At 42.5% G+C, this 21,900-nt stretch overlaps 1 protein-coding gene and 1 non-coding gene across 2 annotated transcripts in view; one reads left to right on the top strand and one right to left on the bottom strand.

The window, feature by feature from the left end:
- The window catches only part of LOC141278243 (pro-neuregulin-2, membrane-bound isoform-like), an 82,534-nt gene that overhangs the window by 1,880 nt on the left and 58,754 nt on the right, over positions 1–21,900 (top strand). The gene's annotated exons all lie outside the window — the stretch shown is intronic.
- TRNAV-UAC (transfer RNA valine (anticodon UAC)) lies at positions 13,006–13,078 on the bottom strand. The gene has a single exon. It is a non-coding gene; the product is annotated as a tRNA-Val (tRNA).

The raw sequence follows: 21,900 nt of genomic DNA, 5'->3' as shown, positions 1-21,900 counted from the left end.
CTGGTCTGTCATAGAAGTTGGTGTGTTTACTAGTTTACCAAGTGATTCTGAGTAGTATAAATAGACTTTGAGTAGCAAAGAATGTGTAACAGCTTGTAGGAAGTTTTGCTGCCCTCATCTTTCTATATCAATGCCTTTGACTTTCAAAAGCTTCCCTTCTACCCCACGTCCCCCGCCCCCTCCCCACCCCTGTCCTTCAGGAGACGAATTTTAGTTTAGTGGTGAGAGTATATCTAGGTATTATGTTAAACTGTGACCACTTTAATCAGAAGACTCTTGCAGTGTCTTAATAAGAAGAAAGAAACTTTGGTGATAACAGCAGTTTATCTCTCTGACATTGTCCTGAGGAATATTGTTGACTGCTCTTTAATGTTGGTTTTATGCTCTGAAATGTTTGATGATGACAAATTGAGACCAGTTAAGAATTTCTAATTTTTTATTGTGTTAAGCATTTTGTCTGAGATCCCTTGGGGAGCTGTGGAACTGTATTGTGCAGTGGGAAATAGTAAAAACATTTATTGAACCTTATCCAAGGACAGCTTCTGTTTTGGCTTTCAGTGAGTTGCTCCTGAATGTGCGTCGCGCACATTGCCACATAATCCCTTGTCTGGTCCACTGAGCCCCAGTGGTCATCGTCCCCTGTCTTCCTCCTCCTTTCCTCCTTCCTCCTCCTTTCCTCCTTCCTCCATCAATTCTACCTTGTTTGTTTTAGTGAGTGTTTAATAGCTTAATCGTTGAATGTGGAGATCATGAAAGAACTGGGGTTCAGAAATATAGTCTGCTTTTAGGTTGTGGTCCTCTCATATTATGAACATAGCATGTGCAATATAGTTCTCAAAAAGATAAATTTAGGACTGCAATCCCTGCTAACGAGAGGGCCCTCATACATCACAAATTATCAAGGGGCAGGAAAGTGTATGGGAGTAAACATTTTAGAGTGCAAAAAGTTTTGCTTTGAGTTGATAGCATATAGATACAAGTCAGTTGGGGGGCTTTATCTAAGGGGATTAGAAATTAAAGGACATTTTTGTGAGAGGAAACTTGTGGAACTGGTGATAATATGACAGAAGAGCATAAACTACATTTTCTTATTTTCTACAATGTGGTTGAAGAAAACATGCACTAGTAATGGTATATTAAATAAGGAAACAAATCTTCCTAACTAACCACAACACCTTACTTGTGCTCAGCAGGAAATAACTAACAAATTCATTTTCTGTTTTCTATCTCTAAAAAAAGCCGTCTGGGCCACAGGGTCATTGGGAACATTTTCTCCTTGGAGCAGATCTGCCCATTGCAAAATAGGGAAACTGGCACCTGGAAACTGTCATCATGGCCGTTATATTGAGCAACTGTGGTTAAATTGTTACTTTATTTAGCCATTTTCAGCTGTGAGCTTGCCTGGGCTCTGAGAGGTATGGTTCCTAGGGAGATTGTCCAGAAAGCTGTGTTTTGGTGGGCCAGGACTTTGGGATAAGGTACCATACAGAGAGATAAAGGTCTTCATAAATGGCTAATTTTACCACAACTATGAAATGTTGACTTGTAGCCTGTTAAGTCCTTCTGGAATAGCAATGTGTGCCAGAGGGGCATTTTTATAGATCTAATGTGTATCATTCATCCCAAATTACTACCTCTGGTGGTAAAGAGTGGAGTAAAATCTTTGCATTTCTCAGATTACATATATGGAGGTGTTTTCTGTGCCTTCTGAGGAAAGAACAGGAAAAAGATTTGAAAAGGACTCTCAGGGATTAGCAACTCTGTACAATGCTATGAAAGCATCCTGTTCTGCAAATAGTCCTACATTTTTAATGACGGTTGCATATATTTTGGTTTAATCACACTCTATCATTTGCTTTCCTATATGTGTATGTTTTTTTAAATTGTTTCCTTATTGAATAGATGCAATAGATATTTTTTTTTTAAAAGAAAGATCATTCTTCCTTTGGGACTTTATGATTTGCCTTTTTCTTCCAACGTAGTGTACTTTGTTGTTAAAGCTAGAAAAGGTGTATTCCTGGGGGACTTTATGTTCTTTAGGATAGTTTTAAATTAATGTGGCACCCAGATTCACATATTAGGGCAAGGTGGTTCACAAAATTCAGTATAGCAAAAGCGACTGCATATTTTTAAAGTGCTGTTTATTTAAAGAATCTTTTCTTCCCCAGCCAGCTGGAAACCCAGCTGTGCTGCAGCTTGAAGATGGGGAAAGTGAAACTAGATTAGAAACTGACCAGTCCTAGTGGTGAGGACAGGCTTGATTATAGATTTAGGGGTAGAATTACCATCACAATGTCATTATTTCTTTCAGTGGCTGCTTTCCTCAGCAGACTGGGATTCTTGGGGGCAGGAACCATATCTTATCTTTGAGGTCTTTCTCCTAGCTCTCCTGCCTTTCAATGTTTGGTACTGCCGGTGGCTTACAGAGGGATTCTCATAAGTGTCTTTTGAATGGATGAAGTCAAGTGAAGTTCAAAAAGCAAGCCTCCAGATTAATACTAAAACAATCTTAACTCTCCTATCTGTGACATCAAGTCCTGTGCTGAAAAGCTGAGTTTGATGATAGCCCTTACCTGTCGCTATGGGAACCTTTTTTTCTGAAGGAGTCGTAATCAACTAGAGTACTTAACCACAATGTGCTTAATCATTGTGCTGATTAGTGTTAATGGGATCTGAGCAGTGGAGAATCTAGGTCTTGTTGAAGAAGACCCTCTTTTTTTTTTTTTTGGAAGGCAGGTTATCACCGCCCCCCCATGTTTAAACAAAAATAAGGTAACTATCAACTTGAATTAACAAAAGGTTTGGGGGCTAGAGAGGGTGTTATATTAACTAGCTAGGTGACTAACTTCTCCTTGGTCCCAAGGCTCTTAACCATCTTTTATTATCTAGGACTTTTTTTTTTTTTTTTTTTGGCTACGTTGGGTCTTTGTTGCTGTGCGGGCTTTCTCTAGTTGCGGCGGCGAGCGAGGGCTACTCTACGTTGCGGTGCTCGGGCTTCTCATTGTGGTGGCTTCTCTTGTTGTGGAGCATGGGCTCTAGGTGCGCGGGCTGCAGTAGTTGTGACTCTTGGGCTCTAGAGCTCAGGCTCAGTAGTTGCGGCGCATGGGCTTAGTTCCTCCGGGGCATGTGGGATCTTCCCGGACCAGGGCTGGAACCCATGTCCCCTGCATTGGTAGGTGGATTCTTAACCACTGCGCCACCAGGGAAGTCCCTATCTATGACATTTTAATTTCATTTCCTAATAGCAAATATGTCATTAATTTTTTCCTTTATAAAGTTGTATTTATATTTTTGAATATGTAACACTTTCATATGGTTCAAAACTTAGAAAGCACATAAAAATATACGGTGAAAAGTCTTCTTCTTACCCCTGTCCTCAGCTACCCAGCTCTTAGGCAATTATAACATATTCTTGAAATGTGTATTTCTCTAAAAGCAAAATGTTTTTCAAAGTAATCTTATTTTTTTTCTTAACAGATGGAGAATGTTAATTTTGCCATTAAGCCAATATTATGGTAAATTCTTCCCAAGTAGTGTGTGTGTGTGTGTGTATATATATATATATATATATATATATATATATATATATATATATTTTAAACCTAATCCAAGATCTTAACCAATATCCTACCTTACAAATATAACCCTAGAGTGAGGAATAAAAATACCAACTTATTTTTCAGATACTTTGCCATTAAGAAGTTTTTTATGGCAGTGAATTTTGTGAGTCTTAATTGGGGTGCTCAAAGGAGAGATCCAAAGGTTTGTCACTGAGCTTTAGGGCTGCAGCTCTGCCCATACAGCAGTTCCCACTGTTTACACTCTTGGTAGGTAATCTCACAATAGCATCCATGTGGGAAATCACATGATCCCATATATGGGAAGAGAAAACTCCACAGTGCATGATTGCTTCGATTCTCATTTAGAAACCAAAGACCCCAGTTGCTGATGAAGAGGTTGATTTTGATCATATTCCTGTATAGCTGGTATGACTCCAGGGGGAATTAGCCACTTGAATACTATTTTGAAGTATGTTTAAGGTAACTGATTTGAACGTAGTGTTAAAATTTCAGAGGATCGAGGAATTTCCATTTGGATAAGTAGGGGAAAGCAAATATGCAAATCTAAACAGTGGGACGTCTTAACCCTCTAAAGCCTGTTGGTTTAGTGGCATATGGCAATTTTGAACATTGACTTGAAAAAGGAATGATCTCACTATCAATGAAGTTTCCCCTGTGCAGTCTTTGACACTTGTTCTTGGGTCTTTCTTTTCAGGGTCTGAAGCGTTGTTAGTATAATTTACATCAAAGGTAAAAGAAATTTCCCTCCAAATTTTGAGTTTGGATGGATGTGTGTGAAATGGGGATTTTTGTCTTACTTGTTTCCCATGAATTAACCCTCCCCACTTACTTATTGGAATTTGTACATAGAGAGAAACCCAGTTTGTGAATTTCAAGAGATGATATAGGGAGCTCTTTAGAAAACTGAGGAAAGTAGATGAATTGAGCAGTGGACGTGCTAAATTATGACGTTTGAAAAAATGACTGTCTTATGTGAAGTTCAAGTAGACTCCTTTAAAAACAACAGTACACACAAATGAATCTTGGTGAGTAATGTTTCAAGCAAGCCTGTAGGAACTGAAGCAAACCTGGAGGATGATTAAAAGGCTTTAGGATGACATGAAAGAGGACATGCTGTACCCAGGCAAAGAGCTGGGAAGCTTTTGCCAATCTGGGGTCAAAAGACAGAGATTCCACACTTGACTGAGATCATTTGCTGCTAACCAGCTGTGATGTTTTTGATAATTATGAAATGAGGTTGAGTTAAGGAGCCTTCTTGCTCTGGCTGGTTGCTGTTGGCAGAGTGTGGCAGGCAAGCTCCATTCTACAGTGACATTCCCTTCCTGCTTTGTACATGCAGTGAGATCCAAATAGCCTCTCCAGGGACCTTCTCTGGGACAGAGCATCTAGCTCTTCTCTGTGCCTCAGCTCAGAACCTGATTGTGCTGCTTGCCTCCTGGGGTGGGGCTGGAGGTAGTTAACATTCCATTTGCCCTTGCAGATGTTTCCAGAGTAGCAGAGGCACAGGTATCCTAGGGAGTTTCCTTATTCTACTAGCAACACAGACCCCCAAGATGTGATGTTCAGGTTACTTTTTATTCTCTCTTAGGAAGCAGAATCTTTAATGGTTCTTTTTTTCCTTCAATGATTTCCTGCTTTGTGCTTAGGACATTGGCTTCCCCCTCCTCCTTCCCTCCCTCGTCTGTTTATACAGACTGAGGATCTGTCTTTGTCCTTTAGGCTGGGATGTTTTACTTGGTCTTGATCTTGATATTGGTCCAACTAACAGAAGCCAAGCTGAACTAACATTCCTCAGAATTAAATATAAGGAAGGTTACCACATGGCTAAATACCTGGTCCAACCATGGGAAAGTCAGGACATCATTAATTTGATTGGGACAGTGATGCAGTTTGGTATCCCAGAGGTTGTATTACTAAAAGAGCTTTCTTTCATTTCCGTCTTTCAAATGTTTGCTTCAACAAATGTGCTCTGTGTAAAGAACTAGGTACTTTAGGGGAATTGCATCGGACAGTCCCTGTCACCAAGGAGCTTACAATCTAGAAGTACAAAGATATAACAGTAATTCAGTCTAGAGTATGACAAATGCCATAAGATACACCAACATAGTGCTTTTGGGAGGAGGGGAAGAGTCATAAAAGAAAGAAAGATCTGGTTAGAGGATTAAAGAAAGTTTCTTGGAGAAGCAGTTTGAGATGTGGTTCTAATAGTCAGAGACGGAAGAGGTAGAGGTGGTTTAGGGATAGAGAGAGATGAACTGATTGATTAAATCAATTCCATGCAGACAGAGCAGCATTCTCAGTGGCCGAGGGGCATGTTTGTAGTATACAAAATAACCAGGATGAAAGGAGCAAATGGGCAAAAGTCCTAGTAAGTTAGGATTATATTCCCACCCATCTTGAGTGCTAGACTGATGAGTTTATTTGTAATTATGTAAGTAGTATTTGAAGGCTTCAGTTAAAAGCAGCTCAATAACGTGTTGTAGTTTTCAGTGAATGGGTCACATTTTGTTAAATTTATTCCTTAGTACTTCTTGTTTTCTGGATGCTTTTGTAAATGGTATTTTTGTTTAATTTTGTTTTCCACTTATTCATTGCTAGTATATAGAAAGATAATTGTTAAAATATTGACCTTGTATCCTGTATTAGTTATTCACTTATTCATTTCAGTAACGTTTTTGGGGGTAGATTTCTTAAGGATTTTTTTCCTATGTACATGACTGTATTGTCAGTGAAAAAAAAGACATTTTTACTTTTTCCTTTCTAATCTGTTTGCCTTTATTTTTTTCTTGCCTTATTCCACTGGCTGGAACTGCCAAGTACAATGCTGAATAAGAGTAGTGAGAATGAGCATCCTTGGGGGAAAGCATTTAGACTTTCACTATTAAGTATGATGTTAGCTGAAGGTTTTTCATAGATGCTCTTCCTTTAAAAAAATAATGTCTGCTAAATATAGTGTAATGACTAAGCGTTTGTGCTCTACAGCCAGATGAACCTGGGTTTGGAAACCATTTTCTACATTTTCTAACTGGGTGATGTTGGGCAAATTACTTTCTGTATCTTAGTTTCCTATAAATGGGGATAGTGATAGCACTTAATAGGATTGCTATGAGTATTAAATGAGATAATGCATGTAAAATAATTAATACAGCACCTGCTTAATAAGTGTTATTAACAAAATCTTATTAACTTAGACCAATGTGAGCAGGAAGACTAGTAAGTGAAAATATTAAGTTCTGGAGGACTGGAGGCAGACAAGGGGAGAAATTTTTACTGAAAACTGTATTATGTGTGCGGTCTAATTGTAGGGAAGCCCATGTGAGTCCAGGGTATGAATGCTGGTCCTATAGAGGTCCCAAGTAGGCTGCAAATCTTGATGTGTCCATGGATCTGTTTTAGTCAATTTTTAGAGAAGCCCACGGATGGAAACTGCTTTTCTCTGTTTCACAAATGGGAGGACTAAGACTCAAACTTCAAAATGACCATTTCAAAATTTCATCATGCTTGTGGGGTCAACCAAGGGTCCACATTCTGGAGTCCTGCCAGGTCTGCTTTTTTACTTCGGCAGGTCTTATCTTACATTGTATTGTTGTTAGGAGGAGTTGCTGAAAGTCACTGGAAAATGGCTGAAAGCATCCTTTTTTCTTTCAAAGAAAGAAGGTCCCTGACTCATCCTGCTTTGATTTGGGGGTTTCCAGAGTTGGGGGTGGATTCACACTGAATCATTCATACTCTTTCCTTGTTTCTCTGCACTGGGTTGGGATGGGTCTGGTGGCTGCCCAGGGTCAGAGGGGTACAGGTATGGGCGTGTAACAGGTGGCATTTTGGGAATTTGTGGGGTTTAATTTTAATTAATTAATTGATGTGTGGTACCCATTGGAAGTATGAAACTTTGCTCCTTAAATGTTTGTAAGACAAAGACTCTGCTTTGAGTCATTCCTCTAAATATTTGTTGGGTATTATTACCCCTCAGATTCTGGACTGGCTACACATCCCTGACCTTAGGAAGTATTGTTTTTTCTTGTTCTTAGACTTTTAGTATTTATGGCCTGTATCATTTATATGACACATCATTTAATGCCATGCACTGTTAATTATCTTTTTTTTTTTTTTTTTTTTTTTGCGGTACACTGGCCTCTCACTGCTGTGGCCTCTCCCGTTGCGGAGCACAGGCTCTGGACGCGCAGGCCCAGTGGCCATGGCTCACGGGCCCAACCACTCCGCGACATTTGGGATCTTCCCGGACTGGGGCACGAACCCGTGTCCCCTGCATTGGCAGGCGGACTCTCAACCACTGCGCCACCACGGAAGCCCTGTTAATTATCTTTTGATGGGTCAGTGTCTTAGCTCCTTCACCTGATTGTAAGATCTTTGGGGCCTGAAACTTAAAATATGTTTTAGTCAATATTTGACTACTGGCTATTGCCAAGTAAGGGAAAAGTGAGACCTTTGCTTTCTCTTTATAAAGACCACTTTGTCCTAGACAAATTTCGAGATTCCTCAAATGACAGCTCAGGCTTAAGGACTAGACCAACCATGGAAATGTCTTCGGACATTTCGATAAAGGGCAGAATTTTGCTTCTCAGTTATGTTTCAGGTGTGTTTGTTTTTTTCTCGATAGTCCATAGTTTCTTCATTTTCTTGCAAGTAATTTTCTGTTCTTGAGTTTTAGAATTATCTCTAGGTGGTTTACCTCATACATGTCAATATTTTGGCTTGTGTTTCATTCCTATCTTTTAGTTAGTTCGCTTTCTGCAAAATTCTCCATTTTCACTTGCCATGCAAGCTTTTTGGTTATTCCCCATTCTGGTTTCTCACTGGAATGGTCAGTTGGAGTCTCTTACCCTGGCCTGTTCATGCTTCAGGCTGAATATCTTAAAGAGGTAAGAGGTGTGACCAGGCATCTTCTGTAGTAAGCTGAGATCACAAATTAGGAGTGGTTGTACCTTTTTGCCTATAGGCAGCTTGGGGCCTTCTGGAAGCCAGTACTGGTTCTTAGATCATTCTTTTCTTCTGAAAGGGTAGGGAGTAGAAACCTAATATTTCTTCACATCTCTCTTTTAGTATGTTCATTCTTTTGTCTTTGCCTTGAAATGAGACATTTTTCTGCCATGTCTCCTTGGCTGAATCCCCTTGGGTGGGGATGGGAGGGGCCTCTCCAGAGGGAGCTCTCTTCAAGCCTAGGGCTCCTAAGGGCCCCTAGTCATCACCTTGCAGAAGGCTGTGGCCCTCAGCTTCAGCGAGTCAGAGTTCCTTTCACTGGTGCCTGTGGCCATACATAAAATCTCAGTACAGCACTTCACCATGTTGCTTAGGCCAGTAATGAATTTCACAAGCACAACCCAATTGATGGCTCTCCTCTGGAGTAACTTTATATGGCTTTAGAGAAGAGAGTTTATTTACCAGTCAGGACGGAACATGTAGATTAAGTAGATGATCTGTTGTGTCTGAATTCCTGTCTCTGAGTGAGAAATAAAATAGCAGCAGGGCTGCATACAGTGCGACTTTCCCGACATTGTCATTGGTTGATTGAATTTCAGAGAAACATAATAATAAAAAGAAGAATGTTTTTAAAAGGAAGAAAGAAGACTCAGACCACGACATGACTCATTTGTCACAGAATGAAACCAAGGCCCACAGGTGAAGATTTTTTTCAAAGGAAACTGGGGTTTCCAAAGGCAGCCTGTCTGACTGCTCACTCTTAGATGGTTTCCTTTTCACAGTCTGTTCAGGTGGGTTTCTCTTCTGAGACCCTCTTACCTGGGGCTCCACCCCTCCCACCTTATCCCATCTAGCTCCTACCTTTCTACTTAGGCCTGCTGTCATACTTGCTTACGTCATAAATATAACAGCCATCCCTCAGCCCCTGTTCCCAAGAACCAGAGAAGTTTCCAGAAATTTCTAGTACAAAGTTCGCAATCCTTTCTTGGACTTTAGGTCTGATGGACCTAGTGGGAAAATAGGAACAAGGCAAGAGATAGGTACCTACGTGGGTGGGACTATATCCAACAAGTTGGGCTAAACTTTTCTCAGGTCTGGTTCATTTTAGACAAAATATGGGGTTTTCCCAAGAAAGCTTCTCTTGTATTTCTAGGTGTCCTTTTCAAGAGGAAATGCTTTCTCCAAAAAGGCTAGTAACATTCACTGGCCTTTTAGTAACACGTGCATTAAATTGTCCTGGCCAAGTACTGACAGTAATCCCTTTCAGATAGCACCTCTGGGGCTCGGCCCAAGTGATTCTGGCCAATACTGGGCCAGGCTCCACTGGATGTGGAGCCAGGTAGTATACTCTGGGCAGAACAAGACATCACCACCTCTGAGAGAAACTCCTTGCTGCTGGGAAAGAATCTAATTTGTAGGTTGAAGGGAGGCACATGGGTGGCCCCCAGTTTGGGAGTTGGCTGTCTTTGTTTCTCAGTATGTAAATCACCTGAGTAGGTTTCCACTGTGCGTGGTATGCACTCAGCTAACTGAGAGGGCAAATGGGAGCTGGAGCTGAGACTGGTTCCCTTGGGAATACTGTTGTCACCTCTGCCGATTTTACCCCAGCTTCTACCTTTGCCCACACATAATGTGGGCTTTGTGCTTCTTCTGTGTGGTGTCACAGCCTCAGAGCCTCTGGTGAAGGGTCTGCACTAGGCCCAGAGCTTGTTGTACAGAAGTAGGAATTAAAGGCGTTGGTTTTAAGATTAGTTCTGTGAAGGGATCACTTGAAACTTTAGTGCTGTATCTAAAAGAAAACATCATATCGATAAAGGGTCCCAGTGGGTTTGATGGTCTTCATTGGGCCAAGGTCACGAACCATATATATATTTTTAAAATTTATTTATTTTTGGCTGTGTTGGGTCTTCGTTGCTGCTCATGGGCTTTCTCTAGTTGTGGCGGGCAGGGGCTACTCTTCGTTGTGGTGCACAGGCCTCTCATTGTGGTGGCTTCTTCTGTTATGGAGCACGGGCTCTAGGTGCACAGGCTTCAGTAGGTGTGGTGCACAGGCTTCATTGCTCCACAGCATGTGGGATCTTCTCGGACCAGGGCTTGAACCCACGTCCCCTGAATCGGCAGGAGGATTCTTAACCACCGCGCCACCAGGGAAGTCCCACGAACTATATTTTTTAAAGGAAGTATAAGAGTTTACTTTTCTCAGCTCTGAAGTTAAGTAGCAGCTTCATAATTCCAGAGTAGGGGGTGAGCGTTGCCCTTGAAAGAGGAAGAGTAGAAAAGGCCAGTAGTGCTGCTCTGTCTACGTGAGTCGGGGGTAATCCAATGGATGTTACTCTCCATTCTATGGTTCAAAGCTTCCTTTCTTTGAAAGAGTTTGTTACTGCCAACTGTGAGTTTGGGGCAGAGGTCATGGTTGGCTTGCAGTTGACCTGTTCAACCTTAAAGACTGAAGCTGCTTCGTGGATCCTGCCATGAGTTCCTCCACTATGTTGTAGATGTAGTGTTTGGTTCTTTCCCCTCCCGCTTCCTTCTCAGGTCCTTCCATCACTGGCTCTTCTTTTCAGCCTCTTGTAAAGGGTACAGTTTTTAACGGATTGTCCTTGCTTCTCTTCTCAACTTACATAATCTGTTTTGAATTTTCAACTCTACATAGCATAGTGGTTAAGGCTGCATGCTCTGGAGCCAACTTTGAAGAGTGAATCTTGGTTCTGTGACTTATTAGCTGTATAACCTTGGGCAAATAGACCATTTTGTGTCTCAGGTTCCTCAACTGTAAAATGGGGCTAATTATAATACCTACCTCATAGCATTGTGATAAGGATTCCGTGAGTTATTCCTTGTAAAGTGCTTAGAACAGTGCCTGCTTGTAGAAAACATTCAATGCAGACTAGCTGCAATTACTATTATTGCCACGTCTATTGTTAGTTGAAAGAGAATGGCTTTGGATTCAGACTGATATTAAAATCCTGACTCTTCCTTACTGGTTATGTGAACTTGGGAAAAGTCCCTTAATTCTTCTGAGTCCCAGTTTCCAACTGCCGATGGCACGTTGTTTCAGTTATCCATTGCAGCATAACAAACCACCTCAAAATATAGTGGCTTCAAATAGCAGTCATTGTATGTTATTATCGCTCACAGTTTGGAGATTGACTGGGCTCAGCTAGGAGGTTTAGTATCTCTTATGTAGTTTTTGGCCAGATGGTAGCTGAGCAGTTGGTAGATGAGACTGGGTCACTTCTAAGTTTCCTCTCTGACGTGTCTAGCATCTGATGCTGGCTGGTCTCATCTGGGAGCTTAGCTGGGACTGAGGGCCAGAGACCGACCTTGCCTGGGTTTCCTCACAACATGGTGGCAAGGTCCATGAGTGAGCATAAGAGAGCGCCAGGCAAAAGCTGTACTGTCTTTTATGATCTAACCGCAGAAGTCACTAGCATCACTTCCACCACGTTCTGTTTCTCAGAAGAGAGTTACTAAGGCTTGACTGGATGCAAATGGAACAGAATTAGACTCTACCTTTCAATGGACAGATTGTCAAAGAATCTGTGGACATGTTTTGAAACAACAATACACTCATCCTGGTCATTGCATTCAAATTCCAATGTATACTTACTTATTAAAAAAAAAAAATACACTCATCCTCACCCAAGACCCTCCTCCCTCCAAAAAGTCTCATCTATACGGCCTCAGGCTTAGGCTCAAGAGCCAGGGTTTCATCATCTAAATTAGGTCTGGGTACAAATGAGGCTCCTCTCATGCGGTTCCTTGGGGACAGCAACTCAAATTCTGTTCCTCTTGACCTGAAGGATGTCAATGAAAGAGACAAGTCGTCTGCCCTCCACCTCCCCCACCCCCAACCCCCAACCCCCTTACAATGCTGGAATAGACATAGGATAACTGCTATAGATGCCCCCCCTTTTTTTTTTTTTTTTTTTGCGGTACGCGGGCCTCTCACTGCTGTGGCCTCTCCCATTGTGGAGCACAGGCTCCAGACGCGCAGGCTCAGCGGCCATGGCTCACGGGCCCAGCCGCTCCGCGGCATGTGGGATCTTCCCGGACCGGGGCACGAACCCGTGTCCCCTGCATCGGCAGGCGGACTCTCAACCACTGTGCCACCAGGGAAGCCCGATGCCCCCTTTTAAAAACTGGTAATACTTGAACATTGTAAAATGACTTTATTATTTTTTACTTAAAATTTTGAAATTTAAAATAAATTGATCTATAAGAAAGTTGCAAAAATAGTACAAAGAATCCTCTTTCCCCAACTTCCCCCAATTAGACAACTATGTAAAATTATCAAAACCAGGAAATTAATAGTATTGATACAATAGTATTAACTGATCTATATAGACCTTATTCAAAATTTCCCAATTGTCTTATTAATGGCCTTTTCCTGGTCCAGGATCCAGTCTAGGATCCCACATCACATTGGTTTTTTTTTTTTTTTTTTTCTTTTTTTGGCCACACTGAGCAGCTTATGGGATCTTAGTTCACCGACCAGGGATTGAACCTGGGCCCACGGCAGTGTAAGCACCAAGTCCTAACCACTGGACCACCAGGGAATTCCCCCACATCACATTTAGTTTTTATGTCTTCTTAGTCTTCTATCTGGGGTAGATGTTCCCATTTAGAAAGAGGGGAACCAGCAGTCCTAGTCCATAGCAGTTCTGAAATCTGGCCTGGCATATGAGTAGGGCTCAGTCCTATTGCCTGGGAATGATTCTCCACTGCTCTTGGTTTTACCCTATGGGCTCATGGTTTTGCCTTCTAATTATCCTTCCTTTTCCCAAAAATGTAGCCTGTGTTTGCAGCTAAGTAGTGTTCTCAGTTCTGTATTCTTTTAGGTGATGTCTAGTCAAGTGTGGCCACAAGAGGAGGAGATACAGGAGAGGCACACAAAACAACGAGCTAACTATATTGATTGGTCCTAGAGATGGGGGGGTCACTGCCTGCCACACAGGAACACAGGGAAGTACCAGGTTTTGGTCAGGTGGCAGAAGACTGGAAAGGGGAAACATTAGGTGGAAACCTTTATTGGGGTGTCCTTGGGGAGGGGAAGGCAGGGCAGGGTGAACAGTTTAGGGTTGGCTTGTTTGAATAATTTTGATGGGCTCTAAGTTATAGGGGTGGTTCCTGGTTGCCTGGTACCTGGCCCTGGGATGATTAAAGGGCACATAGAGGAGACATGGCTCTGGATTGGTTAGTTTGCACATCAAAGGCCTTCTCCTGGCTGAGTCCTTTGCTGTTTCTAAGAATTGGCTAGCCCTGGGAGGGGCAGTCCCTCCCCAGCCAGAAATGGTTTTTTAAGATGTCAAAACATCATAATATATAAAAAGTAAAAATTTTGTACAGTGCACTCAGGCTGATTCCTACTTGTAGATGTTTGGGGGCCCAAAAGCTTCTTTTCATTTTGCACTGTTTGGTCCCTCTTAGTCCAAACTGATGGTGTTCCTGCTACTATATTTCTTTTAAAAAATCTGTGGTTTGCCTATGAATCTTATCAAGGTTCCCTACATTAGACAAAAGCCATACCTACAAATCTTATCAAGATAAGCTGTTCTCTACCTTGAGCTCCCTGTGGGGCTGCTGTGGACACTATTCTTCAGGCTAAAGGAATCACTATTCTTTAATGGAAAGGGCCTGGAGGCAAGTCAAAGGCATTGCCTTTGATCTTTCTGAGGTCTTAACAAAGGATACAATTCACAATGTCTCAAATTAAGCTCATTATAGTCTCCTTACCATATCCTATTCTGTCTAGGACACTCCCATCCTAGATAACAATCCATCTACTCTTCCAAGCCATTAGAAACCTCAAAACCAGCTTTGGTTCCTTTCTCACCTCCATCCCCTGTATATAGTACATTGTGAAGTGATGACAATTTTGACTATTGCAAGTACCTTCAATCTAATTCTTTTCATTCATGAGGCTCTAGTTGGGTACTTATATCTCACTTAGGCTGCCACTGTGGCTGCTAAATGGAATCCCCAATTTTCAGAGTCTCTGCTCTCTTCCATCTGTCGTCTATTGATGGCATCAGCTTTCTAAAAGTAATTCTCTCTGTCCAACCCAGAAATCTTCAATAGGTTTTTATTATCTGTAGAACAGAGTGAAAACTCCTTCACATAACATGCGAGGCCTTCCACAACCGACACCCACCTGCCGTTAAGCCTTTAGCCTGCTTTTCCACACTTACTGTTTGCTATAGCCAAAATGTAGTGTTTTGAACATTTCAAACACGTTTTACATTTTTCTTCCATAGCATTTTTGCACATTCTGTTTTCTGGTGTGTCTTCATTTACTTCTCTGTCAGTTGCTAACCTCCTGATCCTTCAAGGCTCAGCTCAGATCTCACTTCTCAGCGCTTTTTCTGATCCCCTCAGTCCAAATGGACCATGGCATGTTTCTGTAGCAATTCATAGCTCTTCTGTAATCATAATGGTCTATCCTACCACTTAGCGTAATTGGTTGGGGAAGCAGGGTGTGTGTGTATGGTCCTCCAGATGGAGAGCTTCTTGAGTGCAAGATGGAACTGTAGCAAAGGATGTATCTCACTTATTTTTTGATGCCTTATATAAGTTAATGACTAATAGCTGCATGGTGACTTGAGAGAATGGATTTTACCTTGGGATTAGAACTGGAAACTGGGAATAAGCATCTGGTGCATGAAAGGAGATTGGCCTAGGTATGCAATATGCTGGTAGAGGTATGAAAGTGGTAAATTGAGACTGCCACTTTAGATGAAAATGGGAAGGCTGGTTTAGTTACAAAGTGCTACATTGGACTCTTTTTTTTTTTTAATAGATCCTTATTGGAGTATAAGTGCTTCACAATACTGTGTTAGCTTCTGTTGTACACCAAAGTGAATCAGCCATATGCATACATATGTCCCCATATCCCCTCCCTCTTGAGCCTCCCTCCCGTCCTCCCTATCCCACCCCTCTAGGTGGTCACAAAGCACCGAGCTGATCTCCCTGTGCTATGCCGCTGCTTCCTGCTAGCTAACTCTTTTACATCCAGTAGTGTATATATGTCCGTGCTACTCTCATTTCGCCCCAGCTTCCCCCTCCCACCCTGTGTCCTCAAGTTCATTCTCTACGTCTACATCTTTATTCCTGCCATGCAACTAGGTTCATCAGTACCATTTTTTGTCTTTTTTTAGATTCCATATATATGCGTTAGCATACGGTATTTGTTTTTCTCTTTCTGACTTAACTTCACTCTGTATGACAGACTCTAGGTCCATCCACCTCACTACAAATAACTCAGTTTCATTTCTTTTTATGGCTGAGTAATATTCCATTGTATATATGTGCCACATCTTCTTTATCCATTCATCTGTCGATGGACATTTAGGTTGGTTCAATGTCCTGGCTATTGTAAATAGTGCTGCATACATTGGACCTTTTTTTAAAAAAATGAGTTTATTTATTTATTTATTTATGGCTGCGTTGGGTCTTCGTTGCTGCATGTGGGCTTTTCTCTAGTTGTGGCAAGTGGGGTCTACTCTTTGTTATGGTGCATGGGCTTCTCATTGTGGTGGCTTCTCTTGTTGCAGAGCACGGGCTCTAGGCACATGGGCTTCAGTAGTTGTGGCTCATGGGCTTAGTTGCTCTGCGTCATGTGGGATCTTCCCAGACCAGGGCTCGAACCCGTGTCCCCTGCGTTGGCAGGTGGATTCTCAACCACTGCTCCACCAGGGAAGCCCTGGACTCTTACGCTGTCATTGTTGCTGCTATTTATAGCAAAAAAATACCAAATCTCCGATATGTGGATTGGAGTCTGTGTTTTATTAGCTTCTATGAGAAGTATCTTAGAAAGATTATTCAGGGATAGGAGAATTTGGCTGTTTTGTGTACCACTGTATCCCTATCACCTTCATGGTTCTTGGCATGTTATAGGAGCTCAGTAAATGTTAATTGAGGGGGAAATGAGTGAAGAAATGATTTTTTCTCCTGTGTGATTCTAGGTACCTACATGTGCCATACCCAACGAGCATGGCCAGGAGAGCTGGTTCAAAATCAGCTCAAGTTAAGAGAAGGCTTATTCATCACAAGTGATTTATCCAGGGTCCTCTTTGGTACCCAGAGCTTTCTGCTTTGCCGCAGACAAGTAGGAGATATTAGGGCCTTAAGATGTAGACAGGGTGATTGGGGGCAAGTGGATGGCAGAATTGCAATCTGAATCAAGCAGTCAGAAGTGACAGGAGCTTCTTTTAAGTGGCCAGGAGGGGAGTCTGAGCAGTGTCCTTAGTTAAGGAAGAGGAGACTATGCAGGCTTTGTGAGGTTTTTTGTTGTTTTGTTTTCAAATGATGAGAGTCCTTCCTGGAAATCAGCCTCCCTGGTCCAGTCTCAGCCCACAGCTTTCTGTATGACCTTGCGCAGGCTGTCCTTATACCCTGGGCTTTGTTTTGAGCTGACAAGGGGCTTTCTTCAGCTATGAGAAGTGGGGTGGAGAGAGTGTTTCAAGCTAATTGGGTAAGTGGCATGCCATCAAAATAGAGCCTGCAGGGGTTTATAGTTGTACTTTGAAAATTTTAGCAAAATCCTGGGCTGAGGGACAGTCTGGACGCCTAGAATGCTAAATTTCTTTCTTGAAGCTAGACCTCCCCTGTATTCCATTCTGAGTATCAAATGTGAACAGCCTCCCCAAGTCTGTGATTGTGATAATTAGATGGGAGGGCTTGGGGCAATTTAGGAAGATGATGGGGGCCTGACCTCTTCCTGCATTTGAAATACACAAAGGAGAAAGAATGGGGAAAATGATGAATAGTTGATCAAAAAATGGGGAGTGTCCCTCCTAAATTAGAAGAGCTGGCTCAGGGATGAAATTGTCTTACTCTGTTAATGGCCCTCAGGACCAGATGCTATGAAAACAGAAATTAAACTACGACTTCGGGCACCTCTCTCCACACAGTGAGAGCAGGGCCACCTCTTCTCTCTGCCCTTGCCGGCCCGTGGATTCCTCTAGGGGAGTCTCAAGAGTCTTGAGGGAGGGGGCTTGTTGGGCCCATGGTAAGGATTCCAGGCAAGGGGTAGGTGGAGTTGACAGGAACCTCAGGGTACGTGGGTTTTGCATCCGCTTGGGTGTTGGCTTGTCCTGGACACTCTGTGCCTTCCTGTTTGTTGTGGGGCTAGCTCAAGGTGATCTCCCTCGATTCCATATATCGGAGAGTTGGCCTGTTTGGTCTCTCTATATCCCCAAGGAACCGATTTTACTACAGGGCTGGGTGAACCATATGGCAGCCTAGATTACAGTGATTGCTGGCATTTGTCAACAGAGAGAACAGGCTTTTTGGCTGTAGCAAATCCCCCGGGTAGGGCTACCCACACCATCTGTGAACACAGCATATAGGGTCAGCTAGGTGGGTAAGCAGTCCCATTCTTGTCCACTCCCTGCCTCCCAAAGAAAGGGAGAGGCAAGCTCATCATCAAGTGTTGGCTAATAGATGTACATTTTTAGCTCCTTTATTGTTTTTTTCTTTGAAGGATATACTGGGGACGTCTAGTAGTCATGTGTCTTGTTCTGGAGAGGTTTACAGTCTAGTTGGGGATATCAGATTAACATGAATCAATAACAAGTGATGTAAAGCAAAAAGTTTATAATAGTTGCAAAAGGGAAAATAGATTATAGAATTCAGAGATGGGGAAGATCAATTAGGGTGGAAATTTTCTAGGCTAGAGTTAGGGCTAAAGGTTAGTTTTGAAGAATGAATAGGTTTGGGGGATTTAGGAGGATAAGGGAAAGGTTTCTAGGCCAAAAGAGCAGTATGAACAGAGGCAGAGACAAGGAAGATGTCTTTCCAGAACCATGAGGAGATTAGTGTGCTTGGGGTAGAGTTATAGGGGAGATAAGATTAGGAAAGGAGGGAAGGACTGGATTAAGGAGGGTCTCCAGAGACAGGCAGAGGAGTTTGGACTTGGTTCTGGAGGTGATATGGCGCCATTGTAGGTACTGGTGCAGAGATAGGATATGAAGAGAGGAATGTTTGCAAATACTTTGTATACACAATTCAGAGTGGACTGGATTTGGGGAGAGATAGATGTTTGAGAGATCAAGGAGGGAATCATAAAGTCTCTGAAGCCATGGAAACTGGGAGAAGAGGCAGGTAAACTATCCTGTCTCTTCCCAGAATCTGTGAGACATGGTGATGAACCGGGAAGCAGGCATAAAAGGGGTCAAAGTTTAATCTTGGAAAGCTGGGGAAAATACTAGTGCCATTAGCAAAAATGGAGAAGTTGTGAGGAAAAGTAATTTTAAGGAGGAAATTGAAGAGTTTGGCAGTGATTTTATTTACTTAACAAACACTTACTTGACACTTATTACGTACTTGGCACTGTGCTAACCACTTTATAAGTGTTAACTCATTTAGTTCTCATAATAACTATATGAAATAAATACTGTTATTATCCTCTTTATTACAAAGGGGAAAACTCAAGCATAGAGAGGAGTGAACTAACTTGCTCAAGGTCATGAAGCTATAAATAAATGGCAGAGCCAGGATTCTGAACCCAGACCATTTATTCTAGGCTTCCTCTGGTTGATGGGAGACCCAGCTAGAAAATACAATAGACAATAGAAAACCAGATATTTGTTGGGTGCATCTTTTGTGCAGAACTCTGCAGGAAATTTAAAATGAGTATGACATGGATATACCATCAAGGAGCTTGTAAAGTTCTAGTGAGGGAATGGTAGATGGTCAAATCGTTGTTGAGGGTAATATATTTTGTGCTACAAGAGAGGGCAGCACATAACTAAGGAGAGAGGGAGGATAAATACATGTATAATAAATACATATTTATTAGAGACATGTCTAGTTAGAAACATCAGAAAAGACTCAAAGGAGAAGCAGCTTGGAAGATGGGTCAAGTTGGACTTTGGTTGTTGGTGGTAGGGGAAGGTAGGTTATTCCTGGTAGAGATAAAAGGTAAAATCATGGAAGAAAGAAAATTCAAAACATATTCTGGGATCAGCACACGGCATAGTACCTAGCTCAGTCAGACCTGAACTAGGATGGGAAGTGATTCGTTAGGCTGCAACCTAAAGCGTGGGTTGGAGAAGCAGTAGGAGAGAAGGCTGAGATTCCCTTGCTAAAGGGCTGGAGCCTAAGTGAGAGGATCGGACTGGAGAGGTCAAATCCCTGGTCCATGGCTTAGGAATGCATAGCTGATGCTGGAAGAGCAGAACACTCTTGGAGGGAAGACTATAAGGAAGGGAAGGGTAGAGAGCTGAGGATGGAGCCTTTTTGTTTTATGCATGCACATATCTAGGCTATTCTTACTTTGGGATGAGCTAAATATTTCCTAAAATAAGGCCTGTTGGCTTGTGGGTTGTGGTTGTTCCTCTTCTAGATGGGGAGACCATCCTGGCTGGCTGCCTTTGCTCCTCAAGCATCTCCCAGCCTTCCATTCCAGCCCCAGCCCCTGCACCGCCCCCGCCCCACCCCCCCCACCCCCCCCCCCCCCCCCCCCGCCAGGGGTAAATAAAGTTCTTATTGTCTTTGTTCCCTAAGTAGATATAGGCAGGAGTCCTAGGACCCTTCTGCCTGGACTGAAGGAGAAATTAAAAAGACATGAGACCATGCTCATGTTATGGATGCAGAGGTGATATTTCAGGGAATCCCTGTGTGCTGCAACACTTGAGTGGTTGAGATTGCTCTCTTAGGTCATGGGTGGTGACCTCCAGAGGAGAAGCAAAGCATGGTCCATTCTAGTATTCCATACCCCCTTAGGCCTTTAAGGATCATTCTTAGGGCAAGTGTTGAGTAGAGACGGAACTTAAAAATACAGAGATCCGACATTACTCTTGAACTTCTTCAGTGAACGTGCTGGAATGGTCCTAACCTCAGACTCCGTCTCATAAAGCAAAGCACACAGTCGAAGGAGAGAGATGTCACTTTAAACTCCAATTTGCCACTTACTAGCTCTGTGATCTCAGGACAACTGACATTTGGGAGCCTGTGTTTTCTGTTTGTTTTGTTTTTTAACTGAAAAAGAAGGTTAGTGATATTTGCTTTTCTTACCTAGCAGGGATATTGTGAGGCTTAGAGGAAATAATGTCTGTGAAAGTGCTCTGAGATTGCAAAGTGCTGTATCAGAGTGTGCTGTTATTATTACAACGACTAACCAGTTTGCTTACTCTTAAAGATTTAATGCTTGGAGAGTGAGTGCCTTTTGCACAACCTCTTCACAGTCCCTCTGCCAAGGACTTACAGGGCAAGACTACAGAGTGGGAGTTTGATTTGCAGCATAGAATATTTCCTCGGGCAGGTATATCCTATTTCATTGGCTCTCCGATGCCCTTCCCCCCACTCTGTACATTAACATCTCTGAAATTTGGCTGGGCCTTACAAGGACGGCATAGTAGAAGCGACGGAAGCCAGCTAGTTCTTTTTTTGGAGCTAGGTGGGCCACATATACAAACTTTCTTTTTTTCTACATGAAAAACTATTTTCTGTCAACCTTTGCTAGAAAAGATCTTGCTAAAATGCATGGGGGCATTTTGCTGCCTCAGTACTTGTAGAATTCAGTCTGTCCTTGAGTATCTTGTCATGTGTCATCGTCATCTTTTCTCATTGCACAGATCTCTGCAAACAGAAGTTTGATCTGACTATATATGTCCTGATCTTGGGACATATCCTGCCTGTTGATTAAAGAAAAAATCGCTAGTGACAATTTTGTCGTCATTTCCTGCTTCTACCTAAAAGTGGAAGACGAGATGCATTTTGGTTCATGGATAGTTTATTTTATCCTGGATTTGACTGTCTTGGGCCCTGGGGTGTTAGAAGGTGGGGGCTAGGTCTCCTATCCCTGTCCTATAAACCCCTAACATAAACTCTCCAAGTGACAGGACAATCGATACACTGCCTGTGAGGCTTCTCTTTAGACGAATCCTGTTCTTGTTTTCTTTTACCTTTTGAAAGCTCTTCAGATTCAACTGCAAATTCTGAGCTTCTTTCTTAGTACCAATTCTTGAGTCTTCAGTCTTTTCTTGAGTATATGGATGTGTTCCTTCCACCTTTTTTTTTTGGCTGCACTGCCTGGCATACAGGATCTTAGATCCCCAACCAGGGATCGAACCTGCACCCCCCCTGCAGTGGAAGCTTGGAGTCGTAACCACTGGACCGCCAGGGAAGTCCCTGGACTTCCCATCTTTTAAGTTGAATGGCAGGGAGCCTTCTGAGCCACTCCCCCCCACCAACCCTGCCGCCCGCCTTGTCCTCTCCTGTAGGTTCAGGGAATGTAGACTAAGACCTTGTAGTTATGAATGTAAATCCTTAGGTAAAGAGGCGTAAGGAAGAGGCACTAACATTTCCCAAGCAGGTACTTTTTACAGACATTACTTCATTTGATTCTCAGAACAACCTACGAAGGTGGGCCTTCCCT

This window comes from Tursiops truncatus, chromosome 3 (genome assembly GCF_011762595.2).
Source record: "Tursiops truncatus isolate mTurTru1 chromosome 3, mTurTru1.mat.Y, whole genome shotgun sequence".
NCBI lineage: Eukaryota > Metazoa > Chordata > Mammalia > Artiodactyla > Delphinidae > Tursiops > Tursiops truncatus.
This window is presented reverse-complemented; position numbering and strand designations above follow the sequence as displayed.